The sequence below is a fragment of the Mustela nivalis genome, assembly GCF_964662115.1.
Source record: "Mustela nivalis genome assembly, chromosome: 6".
In the NCBI taxonomy this organism is placed as follows: domain Eukaryota; kingdom Metazoa; phylum Chordata; class Mammalia; order Carnivora; family Mustelidae; genus Mustela; species Mustela nivalis.
The window spans coordinates 62,971,438-62,986,797 of record NC_139025.1 but is presented as its reverse complement, the minus strand read 5'-3'; the positions used below and the strand labels follow the sequence as shown (position 1 = coordinate 62,986,797).

Sequence of the window (15,360 nt, the reverse complement as noted above, 5' to 3'; positions counted from 1 at the left end):
TCTCTTGAAGGGCCCACCATCTATTGCGAGACAAAATACAGAATGCCCAGTTAAATTTGAATTTCAGATAAGCAATGAATAATTTTTAGTGGAAGTCTGTCCCGTGCCACATTTCATATGTTCTATATTTTTATTTGCAGAAATATGGCAAGACTGCCTCTAATGTCTCTTTCTCTTGCAGCCACCTTTGTCTCCTGGTAAAATCTGAAGTTATTAGCAGGAACTCCCTCAATTTCCTGCCATCTCTCCTTCAAATTCCCCTACCTTGAGATGCACGTTTACGTGTCTGTCTCCCACCCCAGCCACTCGCCTGTTCAAAACCAGCCTCCACAATGCCGAGCTGTTGACCACTCCTGTGTGAGGTGTCCTACACAAAAAAATACAGAGCCTGAGGCTGTATCCCAATAGGAATGCTTCCCACAGAGCCCTGCCCTGGATGCCTTTGTTTAATGGAGGAGAAGCAGGAATGAAATGTATGGACCCTGGAGCTAATCTACGGAAAACTCTTCCAAATTTTATAGGAAAGAAGCCTGATAGTTTTCTCAGATTTGACAACGATCTTAAATATTTACATGACATCATCAATAATTATTGTGATGCTCAAAGAAAACTTTCAAAACTATCAATTTTTTTTGTTTTATAGCATTTTTTTAATTTTTAATTTTTTATAAACATATATTTTTATCCCCAGGGGTACAGGTCTGTGATTCACCAGGTTTACACACTTCATAGCACTCACCAAAGCACATACCCTCCCCAATGTCCATAATCCCACCCCCTTGAAACTATCAATTTTTTAAAGCTTGAACAACCATGCTAGAGGAAAGAGAAAATTACCTATTTACTCTACAAAAAGTGATATTGCAAAACCATTATCATATAAATCAGTGATTAAAACTACCACGTCAAAAATTTAGGGGAAAAGTATTTTAGAGGTACTTAAAGGAGTTAATTTTTAAAAAATTATGTGACTTTCTAGATTTTGTGATGTTGTGGCATTTGCCAACTTCTAAAAACGTGTGATTATTGTCATTTCTCTTTTCATTCTAAATAAATATTTTTGGACCTTATTTTGTATTTGTAATTTTGTAGTCTTTTTCTTAAAATGGCCTCCACTATTGTGTCAGCTTCAGGGTCCTTTCAAACCTGGATTCCTTCTCACATGAAGAAATGCCAGAATAGAAAGCACAACTGAGTTCTTATTGATCAAGGTGGAAAATTTATAAAACCCACACCAGGTGGAAAGGGAAGCAGACAAAGGATCTAGAAAATCCCTTGTGAGAAACAGGCAGTGAACTTGATAAATTCCAGAAATGAAAAGCAAATGCCTTTGGCAGCTCTTGACACATTCTTGGAGTTCTCTTCACTGACAAGTCAGGTTTATTTTGGGAGAAATGGTTTCCTTTCCTTTGCTCAGCCCTCTAGTCAGATTCCTCAGGATTCTATGCTTGTCCTTTCCTCTTTACTCTGCACAGTGAAAAAGTAACTACACCATCTCATCTATTCCCAAGTTTATAATCAATGCTTATAACCTAATGGCGTTTGACTTTCTGTACAACTCACCCCTCTTTCTCTCTCAAGTTTCATACTCAGAGGAACGCTTCCGAGTATTTTCCCAGCTCACAGTGACCACTCCGGCAGGCCTCCTTGGCAACCACCTGTGTGTTGCACTCTGGCCTCCAGGCCACAGTTGGTTGAGGAAGGGGCAGTCATGTGATCCAGGCCAGAGTTCCTTTTTCTATACATTTGAAATCTGGAGAGAGAAGGCAAAAGATCAGCTGACTTTTCTTCTCCAGAGAGTAGACCTGTTAAAGGTAAGTGAGGCTGAGCTGTGGGGCAAACCCTTTCCATTAGCAGAGACTCAGGAGAGGATGGTGCGCAAGCCAACAGAAGGAGCGCCTGTGTGCGAAGAAGCAAGGCTGACTCCTGACTCCTGGCCAGAGTGGCCTGTTTCCAGGTGCCTGTTTCAGAACTTCCCCAAGACCCTGTTGACAGTACACCTCTGCATTCCCATAATGTGTTTCTCATTTTAACTTAAGACAGCATGAGCTGATTTCTGATACTTGGATCCAAAAAGATACATCTAACTAATAGAGCCAGCAGGTCATATACAACTTAATCAACCCCAAAGCATTAACAGAGAAAATTCTCTTTCCAGAGGAAATCCTGCCATTAGATTTGAGGGCATCTGAAAACTTTTTTCTAGGTAGAATTTTTGGAGCTCACTTCAATTTAATTACAGAAAACCTTATTGTTAAATATCATCGGCTTCATTACAGTCATTTGGATCACAGTCTAGCTGTTTCTTTATGGATATATAACTTTATGTAAATTGGATTTCCCTGTAGGAGATTGAGATTATTCCAACTTTTCCTGGAGTGATAGAATGAGCTGCAAATTGATAAAAATTATCCTTATGAGGTTTACCAATAATAATTACAGGAAATATTTCCTAACATGGCATATTACATTGGAGTATATGCAAATAAAGCCTGTATTTAAATTTTTAAAGAGCTCCCTTTACCTAATGATACAATAATATAGTATTTATTTAATAACTATCATTTTCTAGAATGACTTTACAACTGCATCTTAAAGAACTTAAGAAAGTGAAGAAAACTATATTCCTATATGGGTAAAATGTGTGGTGGAGTGGTTAATGTCAAAAGTTTTCAGGAAACAGAAACTTCAGAAAGTCTCTTCTTACCAGCTATGTGCTAGAATCCTTATTGCAGCATGATCTAAGAACTGGAAACAACCTAACTGTCCAACAATATAGGATGTTAGTTAAGTAAGCCACAGAAAACTCTGTAGCTGTTAAAAATGATGTAGGCTTAGAATTGTTGATGTGGAAGTATACTCACTGGGAAAAAAACAGGTTATAAAGTGGCAGGTTTCAATCCCATTTTTGTAAAAAAAAAAAATAATAATATTGTATGAATCTGGAGTTTTGGTTTTTTTTAAGAAGAATCTCTTTAAGATATTTTATTTATTTGACAGACAGAGATCACAAGTAGGCAGAGAGGCAGGCAGAGAGAAGAGGAAGCAGGCTCCCCGCGTAGCAGTGAGCCCGATGTGGGGCTTGATCCTAGGACCCTGGGATCATGACCTTAGCTGAAGGCAGAGGCTTTAACTCACTGAGCCACCCAGTTGCCCCGAATCTGGAGTTTCAAATGATGTATGCCAAAATGTAAATGGCAGAGCTTTTCTCAGGGTGATGAAAATATGGGTGAATTATTTGAATTTCTATTTTTTTAATGGTGTGCCTTTTTAAAACAATGTACACATATTACCTTCATCATTAGAACCAACAGTAATATCATTTTCATTTTTTAAAACTCAACTTGAAGGGTAGAGTCCAAGAGTTTGGATGTAGAAGGAACAGTAAAAAGCTTCCCTCATCCAACTCCACCACTCCCACCTTCTTACTGCCAGTGCTGGAACCCCTTCTGGAAGATTCTGACAGACCCTCACCCAGACTTAATGAATGAATGGGAAACTCACTATTTGCCACATAAAACAAGATAATTCTGATGGTGGTGGAATTCCACTTGGGATGGGAATAGAGTTTGGGGAAATACAGAATACTAGGGGGCACTAAGGTACAGGGAGCCTCCAAAACCCAGGGTATACCCGTGATCAAGTGCTCTTTACAAGACAAGGGGAAGAACAAGTGTTCTTCCTGAAGGAAATGGGAGAGAGCTTTGCTGAGAAAGATGAGGAGAGAGGGCATTTCACAAGCTGGAGAGAAGCTGAGACCCCTAAAGCCATCTCTGAGAGGAGCCAGTGGGAGCTCTTTCCACCCAGGGCACCATGAGACTGTTACTTGGTTTGTTTGGGTTTTTCTTTTATTCCCTGTGATGCTAACAGCAACTTGTCTCTTCTGCTTTGCTTCCTCCCACTCTAATTTTTCTTTTTAGTGAAAATCAAAGTCGTGCGTAACTTTAAGCCTCAACCGACATGCTGTGAAACAGCACCCAGAGTCAACATCACCTGTAAGGCTGGAACGTACCAAACTCTCAGTCATGGCTTGGGACCCTTACCTGGTGGTCCCTGAGGGAAGAGGATCCGTCTTGCTGGGATTCCACAGGCCCAGGCCCCAGCGACCTGCGGGAATAGGTTACTCGGGGGCAGCCCCTCCCAGAGCTCTGCTCAGAGCAGCTCCCAATCTGCGTCTGCCTCCGTACTTCAGTTCTGCTCTGTAACAACTCAGGCCGTTTCATCCTGGTTCTGAATGAAAGATAAAGGCATGATGATGCCCTTGAAATATTAAACCAAAGTAATTTTCATTCCCCGTAAGTGGTGTTGTCCTATGACCCCTCACTCATTGAATCAATGGGTTTGACTACTTCAGGGAAAGGCTGCATACTTCAGTAGAACAAAGTCATTACTCAGCTTGGAATGCCAAACTAAATTTCTTCAGTTCACAGCAAGATAATTCCAGACTTTGTTAAGAGAAAAAAAAGGTTTTGCCTACTTTCAAGAAGTTTTCTTTTCAACCCTTAAAGAGCAAAGCTCAGGGGTCTGAGCCCAGAACTTCACTAGAATGCTTTGGTTTTCACACTGCTGTGTGTGTCTCCCTGGGAGTGAATGAAGATTTGCTAAGGGATACGTGGTCACTGGGGCCCTTAAGGGAACGGTTTTCAAAATAATCAACTTCCATGTGTATTCTTTCCTAAAATTAACCTACTTTCAGAATTTGCTGATGACCCTGCTTTTTTTCAAAGTGTTCTCCTCTTTTACAAAAGAAAAGCATACCCCTCATTGTCCAGAATCCTAAAATAGCACATTGCCCAAGGCGACAAAAACTCTGGGTGGCCAAATGATTGGACAGTTGGAAAATGCGTGCCCCCGAGGGAAGTTTCTTTGAGAGGAGCCCCAGGTGAGCTCCCAGGAAAATACTGAGGGTCATGGGCCTCATCTCATCTGGGCTTCAGCATCATCCGTGGGGAAGGGCCTCATCTGTTTATCTGTGTTTCCTTGTATTAGAATTCAGAAGTGATATGGTTGTCATGAGGACTTACGCTGAAACATTGACTTAAACTGAGAAATAAAATCCAGACTTGTCTGGACAGAAAGTATGGTTGCTTTGGCTGACTTCGCCAGTTAGGTTCTGCATGGTTATTTTCCATACGTTGAATGAGCAAAATCAGATGTTCTAAGGTTTTGACAAAAATCTATTTAGAGCATATATACGATATAAAATACACCAGAGATAACATCTTTTGCAACTATTAAACGTGAGATAAAAATTTTCAGATGTCAGCCTAAAAATATGGAAGCTTTCAGAATTCTTGTTGAGGGTATGAGAGGCAAGTTTGCTAGAAAACCGTGTAGAGGGGCACCTGGGTGGCTCAATGGGTTAAGCATCTGCCATCAGCTCAGGTCATGATCCTGCAGTCTTGGGATCAGGCCCCACAGCAGGCTCCCTGCTCAGCGGGGAGTCTGCTTCTCTCTCTCCCTCTGCTCCTCCCTCTGCTTGTGCTCTCTTAGTCTCAAATAAATAAATAAAATCTTTAAAAAAAAAACAAACAAACAGTGTAGAGAAGCAGGGTAAGGTGGAAACCACTTTTAGTTAGACATGAAGGGGAAGTGAGGTGAAGGGCAAAAGGTCCTGTGTGAGTGTGGGAGCTGCCACCCCGGGACAAACCTAAAAATCCAAGAGCAGGTGGGGAGTTGGGAGCACATGGAATGAACAGAAAAATTTGAGAGAATCCAGAGCACAAGGACTTGTTTCTTGCCCTCCGAGACTTGGTAGCTGAGGAAAACCTCAAGCATCTTAACCCACTATATGAAGTAACCCTAGGGCAGTGGGCATGGCGGTAAAGTATCCTTAGATAGAGGAAAGACTCAGAGACTACCAGACCTGGCTGCCTCTGACAGTCACGTGATGTGAAAGAAATTCCCAAGGCCCTACAAGACCCACTGAGGGATAAGCAAGGTGACCAGGAGTTCAGAATGGCCGGATCTTTAGAGGAAGGCAACAGAACTCCCCAGGTGCAATCCTACTTCCTCCCTCCTTCTCCCTTCTGTCCCCTGATATCATCTAGGAAGAAGAAAGGAGGCTGGTTGTAGGAAGAAATTTGGAGGCGGCAGTGTTAAACCAGCTGTTGGACTCCTACCCTGCATCGGTGAGTCATCAAATAATTTACACGGGTAAATTTTCATTAGTGTCATATATATAGTCATTGAGTTTTATGCTGTTGGTTTTTTTCTCTATTCTGTACTTTTTCCTCTAATTTTTATCTAAATTCAAGTTAGTAAGTTAGTTAACATATAGTGTAGTGTTGGTTTCAGGAGTAGAATTGAATCACTTACCTAGAACACCCAGTGTTCATCCCAGCAAGCTCTCTCTTTAATGCCCATCACCCATTTAGTCCATCCCCCTACCCACCTCCCTTCTAGCAACCCTCAGTTTGTTCTCGGTAGTTAAGAGTCTCCTCTCTCAAAAAAAAAAAAAAAAAAGTCTCCTCTCTCACTGTTTGCCTCTTTCTCTGTTCTTATCTTATTTTTCCTTCGCTTGTCCAGTGTTCATCTGTTTTCGTTCTTAAATTCCCCGTAGGAGTGAAATCATATGATATTTGTCTTTCTCTGACTGACTTAATTCCCTTAGTATAACCCACTCCACATAATAACACCCCACATAATCCATCCGCAGAGCGGCAAATGGCAAGATTTCCTTCTTGTTGATGGCTGTTTAGTCACTGAGTTTTAGAGTTTGAAGGAACTTAAGAGAACGTCAGCCCTTTGCACTCATTTGACAAAGATCGAAACTAAAGCCCACAGCGAGCTCATGGGTTGGCCTATGTTTGAGAGCTGGTATCAGCAGAGGTGACGTCCACTGGCTCACCTTAAGACTGAGTCTTTGGTAGTCCTTTATGGCACCTGCCCTCTAATGCTTTTTATTTATTTATTTATTTATTTTTAAGATTTTATTTATTTATTTGACAGACAGAGATCACAAATAGGCAGAGGGGCAGGCAGAGAGAGGGGGGAAGCAGGCTCCCTATTAAGCAGAGAGCCGGACAAGGGGCTCGATCCCAGGACCCAGGGATCATGACTTGAGCTGAAGGCAGAGGCTTTAACCCACAAGCCACCCAAGTGCCCCCCTCTAATGCTTTTTAGAACGTAAATTATCCCCACTCTATTTGCAGGCTCTGCAGTATGTTCAGAATACCTCCAGGTTGGCTGAGCTGCCGACTCCTCCAGAGTAGCCCAAGAACACTTGACATTGTCTACTGGTTTAACAGTACATGAGGAGAGGAATAACGAAACAAACTTCGTAAGCACTGGTATGAGGCATCACAGAAGCCCTTTATAGTAGGGCTGCCCAGCTGAACCTCTGCGACTTTGGAGATGCTCTGTACTGGCACTGTCCAATATTGCGGCCACTGGCTGTTGAGGCTTTTGAGCACTAGAAGTGTGGCTAGTAGGACTGAGAAACTGAATTCAAGACTTTACTCAGTTTTAATTAATTGTAACTTATATATGCATAATCACATGCCACAACTGTACTGGATAGTGGAGATCTAGAATATTCATAAAATGAGGTTCCTCTTCTTTTTCATCACAATGATCGAGAAATTGGTTGAAACCAGTAATTTCTGGCCTACATACCAATGTCTTCCTCAGATCCTTTACCTCCCAGTATGTGAAGTATTTTATATTGTGCCAGAACAGCAATCATTCCACAGAAGATCAAACATGTTCCTTTGAAGGCCAAAGGCTGAGCATAACTCTTAATCACTAGACCCAGATTTACTGGTGTTATTTAGTTTTTTATTGTCTTTTACTGTGCATGTGATTTTTAAAATTTTAAATTCAGTTTTAAGAGCTTTAACATCTCAATAATGTTTTCCTAATTTTCCTCCATTTTCAGATGATAGTTGGTCTCTAGTGTTCCTATATTTACTACCTTTCACTGCATAAAAATCATCCCAAAACTTTGTGACTTAGAACACCAACATCTTCACTGTCACCAGTTTCTGGGGGTCTGGAACTGGGACACGGCTTAGTTGGATTCCTCGGCTCACAGTGTCGCAAGAGGCTGCAGTCAAGATGTCAGCAGAAACTGTAGTCATCTCGAAGCTTGACCAGGGTAAGATGTACTTCCAAGCTCCTTCCTAGGGCTGTTGAGAGGCCTCAGATCCTGGCTGACTGCTGAATGGAGGCATCAATTCTTTGCCATGCAGGTCTCTGAAGAGTGCTATGCACAACATGGCCGCTGGCTGGTGGCTACTCTCTGTTCCTTGCCACATGGGTCTCTACACAGAACAGATCACAACATGGCAACCTGCTTCATCAGAGAGAAGGCAAGAAAAACCAAAGACTGCATGGGAGCAAAAGGCCTGCTCTTTTGTAATCCAATCTCAGAAGCGACATCCCATCACTTTTGCTCTATCTTGTTAGAAGCAAGTCATTATGCACATCTCACACTCCAGGTAAAGGGATTAGACAAGGGGGTACACCCCAAAAGGCAAGGATCATCAAGAATAATGTGAGAAGCTGATCTCCACAACTTCTTTAAAGAAGGCTCTTTTCCCTGCTGGTCTAGCCAATCTTGAATCTTAGCTTCAGGACCAGCTCTACCCAGAGTCACACCCACCATGTGGGTGTGTCCAACATCACTCACCTCATAGTGGGAGAAAGAGACCTAGAACCCAAGACTCTGAAGTTCCTGATCAGTCCTCTGTTTTCTCTCATATGTGTTTGGTTAGGACACCACTACAGGTACATGGAGCCCCACAGTGCCAAGCAAACACATCTTGACTTTAAAACACAGGCTTCAAGACTTGTAAACAGAAGAGTGCTATGACAGAAGTGATTTTTAAAGAAAGATTAGTGTGATGACTGTAAAATGAATTGGAGAGGGAAAGACTGGAAATTACATTAGTTCCAATTTATTTACACTTAGCAAATTTATGCTCTACAGTTTTGTAGTTTGTGACTGTAAAAACAACCCATGTGTTTTCATAAGTCTTAATAAAATGGTCTTTAAAAGAATTATTTGGGCCAAAAATATATCAAGTAAAATGCTACATTTGAAAGTCTATGACCAAGTTTTATAATACACGATATTTTAGCATATGCACATTGAAATTAACTCTAAAAATGATCTCCAGTGAATTTCCAGAAATGGTTTCTTCTATTAACACAAGCTCCTGGGAAAGTCAGAACTTGAAAACCCTGAGAAGATACGGTTGTCTGTAAAATGTTTTATTTTTTTTTTAAAGGTTTATTTATTTATTTATCTGACAGAGATCACAAGTAGGCAGAGAGGCAGGCAGAGAGAGAGAGGGAAGCAGACTCCCTGCTGAGCTGTGACCCCGATGTGGGACTCAATCCCAGGACCCTGAGATCATGACTTGAGCCGAAGGCAGCAGCTTAACCCACTGAGCCACCCAGGCGCCCCTGTAAGATGTTTTAAAGTACTGTCCTTCTAAGTCTCTACCTCCAGCCATAAGAACACACAAACCTGCATTTAAATGAGTAGGATGCTGTGGCTAAGTCTTCTGCTTATCCATCAATATTCACCCTCACCTTCTTTTAATAATGAATTTTTTTGAGGCTTAGCTGGGCATATTGCCCAGTCAAGACTACATTTCCCAGCCTCTCTTACAGTTAAGTGTATCCATTAAGACAAAGTTCTGGCCAATGGGCTATGAGTGGAGGTGATGTAACTCCTTCCTGCTGTGTCCTTAATGGGAAAGGTATGTGTTCCCCTTACTTCTTCTCTTCTGACTGGTTGGTATGCAGATGTGATGACAAGAACTGGGAGTAGCCAGAGGTGAAAGCTCCCATCACAGCCTTGGAATGGAAATTTCCATTACAGTTAAAATTTCTTTTAAGCCTAAGTCACTGTGGTTTGGAGTGTCCATATTAAAGAGTTTATACTATAACTTAACTACTACGATAACTATCCACCTTTCCTTTACCTTGGTCTCTACCTAAAGAAATAATAGGGAAAAAAAGTTTTGAATAAATAACAGACACCTAGACAAAAGTGATAAGGAAAAGGGATGTAGGAGGCCATGTTAAATTCTTGCTGTCCTCTCCTATTTACCAGAGAAGCTACCAGGATCATAATGGTAGTAGCAAACTCCTAATTTTTCTTTCTATTTGATTTTACTCCCCTTATTAAAAAAAAATTTTATTTATAATTATTTATTTTAAAGGGAGAGAGAGTACACAAAATTGAGCTTGAGCCAGTAGGGAGTAGGAAGGGCCAGAAGGAAAGGATCTCAAGCAGACTCCCAGGGAGTCTGACACAGGGCTGTACGACATCCAAAATATGACCTTAGCAGAAATCAAGAGTTGGAAACTCAACCGACCCAGCCACCCAGGCTCACCTACTCCCCACCTCTTTTTAGTCAATAATGAAAAGAGCAGTAATAATATAATGTAAGTTCAGACTTGCTAATGAATCAAGGGTGACTTTAATTTTCCCCTTCTCAGGTTTGACTAGGGTCAGAAGCTAGAGAACTATTCAGCTCAATGTGGATAAATGTTCAACCACTGCCCCCCCAGGGCAAAACAAGCCCCAGTGGGTAGAATTTGCCAATTTCCATGATGTGAATATTCCCACCATGGTCAATTTCAAGCTAGGAGTATGAGAAGAAATGTTCACATTTGTACTTTGCAAAGTAATACCAGCTGACTCTAGAACGCTGGGATCTGTTACCTCGGCCTGGGATTGCTTCCCGGTTTCCTTACACTCCAGAGGAGGATGTTAAGTGTCCAGTGATGTGCACCAGGAAGAGTAAAGACAGAGTGGGGTGTGGCTCTCATGTTCTCAGAAGTGCATCTGGGGCCTGAACTTCATCTGATTTATGATGCTCCCACAGTAACATTTCATCCTTTTGGTTCAAGTCAGGGGTTGGTCGACTTGACTGCACACCAGAAACCCTGGAGAGTTTTTTTGGTTTTGTTTTAAGATTTTGGACACACCGAGAGAGGGAACACAAGCAGGGGGAGTGGGAGCGGGAGAAGCAAGCTTCCATCTAAGCAGGTAACCCCATGGAGGGCTGGATCCCAAGACCCTGGAATCATGACCTGAGCCGAAAGCAGATGCTCAACGGCTGAGCCACCCAGGTGCCCCTTCACCAGGGAGTTTTAAAAAACTAGCAATACCTGGAGTCCAGCCGCGGAGATTCTGGTTCAATTGCTCTGGGCAGGGAATGTTAAAAAGGCAGATGATTTTAATTGCAGCCAAGGTTGAGAACTGCTGGTTTAAAGTAGTAGATCTCTGGGGTGCCTGGGTGGCTCAGTCGGTTAAGTAGCCAACTGGTCAAGTCTTGATTTTGGCTCAGGTCATGATCTCACAATCCTGGGATCAAGCCCTGCATCAGGCTCCGCGCTCACTGGGGAGACCTCTTGAGGAACCTCTCTCTGTTCCTCCCCCCACTGGCTCTCCCTCTATCAAATAAATCTTTAAAAATAAATAAAGTAGCACATCTCTTATTTTTGTGGCAGAGGGTTGGTATTATTATCTCTGCTTTTGGCCTCAAGAGGAAAAGTCAACCTTACATAGCCTGGCAAAAACAGAAGAAGTCAATGTCAAGGCCAGGACCATTTCTTAGTGAAAGGGAAGCCTGAAGAGAAGAGGCCTGTGCTCTGACTCCTCTGTGGGTCCTAGAAAGTCCTTAAATATTACTTTTCTGAATCCTTAAGAAAACACTAGTGAGACTTTCTTTTTAATTAGAAATTTTAGGAAGCATAGAAAATGCTGAAATCCTAGGGAGCTGTTATAGATCATTTAATCATCCCTGTTATGTTTTGAATTTCTGAAAACTGGTATTCTCATTTATTTCTGTCCATGTTAGAAGCAGATGCTGAATTTACTGCTACTCAAAAATCAGCAGACAACTAGGTTGTGCAGTTTTTGAGCATCAAGTTAACCTCCGAAGTAAGTTGCGATTAGAATTTTACAAACTGGGCGCCTGGGTAGTTCAGTCCATTGAGCCTCTGACTTCGGCTCAGGCCATTACCTCGGGTCCTAGGATCAAGCCGAAGTCAGGCTCTGCCCTGATCAGTGAATCTCTCTGCCTCTCCCCGGTTCCGTCCCTCTCTCTCTCAAATAAATAAATACATCTGTGAAAACAACAAAAGAATTTTACAAATTGATCAAATAGCTAGTTTACTAATAAATCATTTTCATGCGGTACTATTTCATACAATAATCCATACAAGTCTATATATAAATACACAGACGATATAAGCAGGACACAAAAGATCTGTTGGGCCTAGAACATGGTCAGTGGAGACGCAACATGAGATGGAAGAAGAACAGAGGAGCAGGGGACCTGGGGGTCCAGCTGAACACTGTTCAAGCCTGATACAATTTCCTGAGTCATAGAAATGAGGGCATAGACAGGTGACTTTGGCCTTTTCAACTTTAATATTTTGATAAGGTATCCTGAGACTGAAATCCATCAGAGGTGTCAATGCACCCTACAGGTTCAAAGAACCAAATAGGTTCTTTTCCCTAGGTTTGGCAGATATCAACAAATTCTGAGAATGAGTGTCTATTTCTAGCAGTTTCTTTCCTCCCCCGAGTTTATATTCTTTCTAAGTCAGACATCGTAAATAAGTCCCATCTCCAGGTCCAGTCCATTTCGCTAGTAGTGTTAGGAGTTAGCTGGATAGTTAGATAGTCAGGGCCGGGGTCGCCAACAAGAAAATATGGAGTTGGGACAGCTAAGACAAAACAGCCCTAACATCCTGTTTTCAGCTTAAACAGAACCACACTAACGCTCTGCTCTGCAGCCTTTGCAGAAATGACTTCTGCAAAACATCCTAAAATAAAACAATTAACCACAAAGCATTTGTTTTTTTTTTTTTACAGACTTTATTTATTTATTAGAGAGAGCGAGAGGGGAGGGGGAAAGAGAACATGTGCAGGGGGAGAAGGCAGATGGAGAAGCAGACTCCCGCTGAGCAGGGAGCCAGATGCAGGGCTCCATCCCAGGACCCTGAGATCATGACCTGAACCCTAAGATCATGACCCAAGCCAAAGGCACACACTTAACCAACTGAGCTACCCAGGCATCCCAACCACAAAGCATTTGTCCCTATCACAAGCAAGAGACAGTTAAGATGTCAGCCCCCAGAATGTCAACCCCAAAAGGACTATTAGCACATAAATATTAGCCTAATAGGTAGACAAATGCTTGATCACAGCCCTGATTGGCACGACTCAGCACACCCTGATTGCTTAAGGTAGTTTCACAAAAGAGCTCATAAAAACTCCCAAACTTATAAACTCCAAGGGCAACCCTCTTGGGGTCACTCCTTCTTCAGGAGCTTTGTACTATCACTCAATAAGCTTTGCTTTACTGCCCACCACTCTTCATGTGGTCTACCTCTTCATTCTTCAAAACAGTGTGACCAAGAACTGTGGGCACTGAAGGCAGAGCAGTCCTGCGGCAGTAGCAGGCTCCCACAGCACCATGTTGAGAAAGTTTCTGAAGCCAGATACACACTTGGTGGGACTGAAGAGTGCCATGAGAAATGGGGATTGTCTTGGGTCCAAAGAGAGGGAAACAGCAATCCAGGCCTGCCATGTGCCATCTGTGTTCTTGATCTTTCCATTGAGACCAGTGTTTTTTTCACCTGCTATGAGGTACTTCTGAAGGGAAATGAATTGGGGGACCCTGTATTCTACCATCTTCTGCTAGGAAAATTTAGTCCATTATCAAAGTCAAAATGGATTTGAAGGTTATTCAACCAAAGCATTTGGCTACTTCCTGAGTCTTTGACAAGCAGCTCCAATTTGGGTAAAATCTATATAATGATCAAATAACCAGTAGTTGACTCATTTAAATAATTAATTTACTTAAAGAAAAAAAAAACCTTGTTATTTTGGTTTGGCTAAAATGAACAAACAAACAAAAAACCCTGCTTTTTAATTATTTGGCTTTTAAGCTAGTCTCATTAGACACAGTCTAAAAGATAACAGAAATCATGACCTTCCTTCTCTCTCACCTCCTTAAACCCCGGGTGGCCGTAGTTTTCCATGTAAGCTGTGTGTCACTACAGCATGATCTGAACGGTAATTAACTACTTTAGAAGTTAATCCAGCATATACCTTGAAGGAGAAGCAATTCCATTCCTAATAGTTGCTTGGAAGATTGATTCTTACTTCTGGCTCTCGAAACTGTATGTAGTAATTGCCCCAGAATTTAAAAATCACCTGGGGAATTCCTTCTTCCACATCTAAGATACAAACAGCTAATGACTTTGACATTTCGTAGTGTGTGTGTGTGTGTGTGTGTGTGTGTGTGTGTGTGTGTATGTGTGTGCACTTTGTGGAGGAAGAGGTTGTGCTGCTTTTGGAACAGTGTCTTAAAAATCACTGCATGATAATAAAGTTGTTTCTTATGGAAGAAAAAAAGAAAAGAAAAGAAAGTTTCCTCTTGTAAAGACCTGAACAACCCTATTTGATCAGACTGTGAAACTGAGTTTCAAAACTAGTAAATTGATCATGTATAGAGAGAAATCTTTACAAGATAGGTCTTCTCAGAGTAGTTGCTCTTGTACTTGGATCCTCTGATTACAGAATTGCCTGCTTTAATGTTGGCTTTGTTGCTGTTACTGATTGTAAATCAGGGTTATGACAGCCTTCAGAGCAACAATTCAGTTTGTAAATTAACCACTCACTTTCTTGATCGAAAGATCTAACACCGTTCTCGTATGCCTCTGTTGTATGCCTATGTCGATCTGATCATTAGACTATGTTCTGTATGCTACCCTTCCGAAACTTGCTAAATACCTTGTGACTGGGGGGAGTGGGCCAGATTCTCTTCCTATTTCCAGTTTCCAATTGCTTCAGTCTCCTCCAAATTTATAGTCTCATGTAGCACTTGACCTACAAGGAAGACCTCACTGTGAATGTCTATGAATTCACTGTCATGATGGTTGTGTTTAGCTTTTATTTGTCAGTTATATTCTATCCTGCTTCAGAAACTAGATGAGGGATAAAACTGGAGATGGTTCAGTTGGGGTTTTCAACTATTATTAGTTATTCGTCAATCAACGTAAATCCTTGAACTGTCAAGTAGACTTCAATATCTTAATGGTTTGAAATACTAAGAGAAATTGAACTAGTAAACCAGACATAAATCTCCGATTCAGGAGTAATTAAGGGAATCTGTTAAAAAAAAAAAAATTACTTATGGTAAAAAGAAAACAGAAAACAGGCCTGGCTCTGAAGTTGGTTGCAACGAGACAACAAGTACAACATGAGGCATTTGATTACTGAGCCGTAACGGCACTAAGTTATGGCGGGCATGATCCCAGAGGACTGGTTAATGAATAAAGGCTTCAGAGACGAGGTGAATTGAGTCCAACATTAAAGGAGAA

General features: G+C 41.6%; 2 long non-coding RNA genes across 2 annotated transcripts in view; one reads left to right on the top strand and one right to left on the bottom strand.

The window, feature by feature from the left end:
- Nucleotides 1–1,766: 1,766 nt before the first annotated feature.
- On the top strand, nt 1,767–9,000 carry LOC309868256. Its single transcript, XR_014313605.1, has 3 exons — nt 1,767–1,814; nt 6,051–6,131; nt 7,880–9,000. It is a non-coding gene; the product is annotated as an uncharacterized lncRNA (long non-coding RNA).
- LOC309868257 overlaps nt 8,186–15,360 on the bottom strand; it is a 104,533-nt gene continuing 97,358 nt past the window's right edge. The window contains exon 4 of the long non-coding RNA XR_014313606.1: nt 8,186–8,264. This is a non-coding gene — a long non-coding RNA (uncharacterized lncRNA). The remainder of the gene's footprint in view (nt 8,265–15,360) is intronic.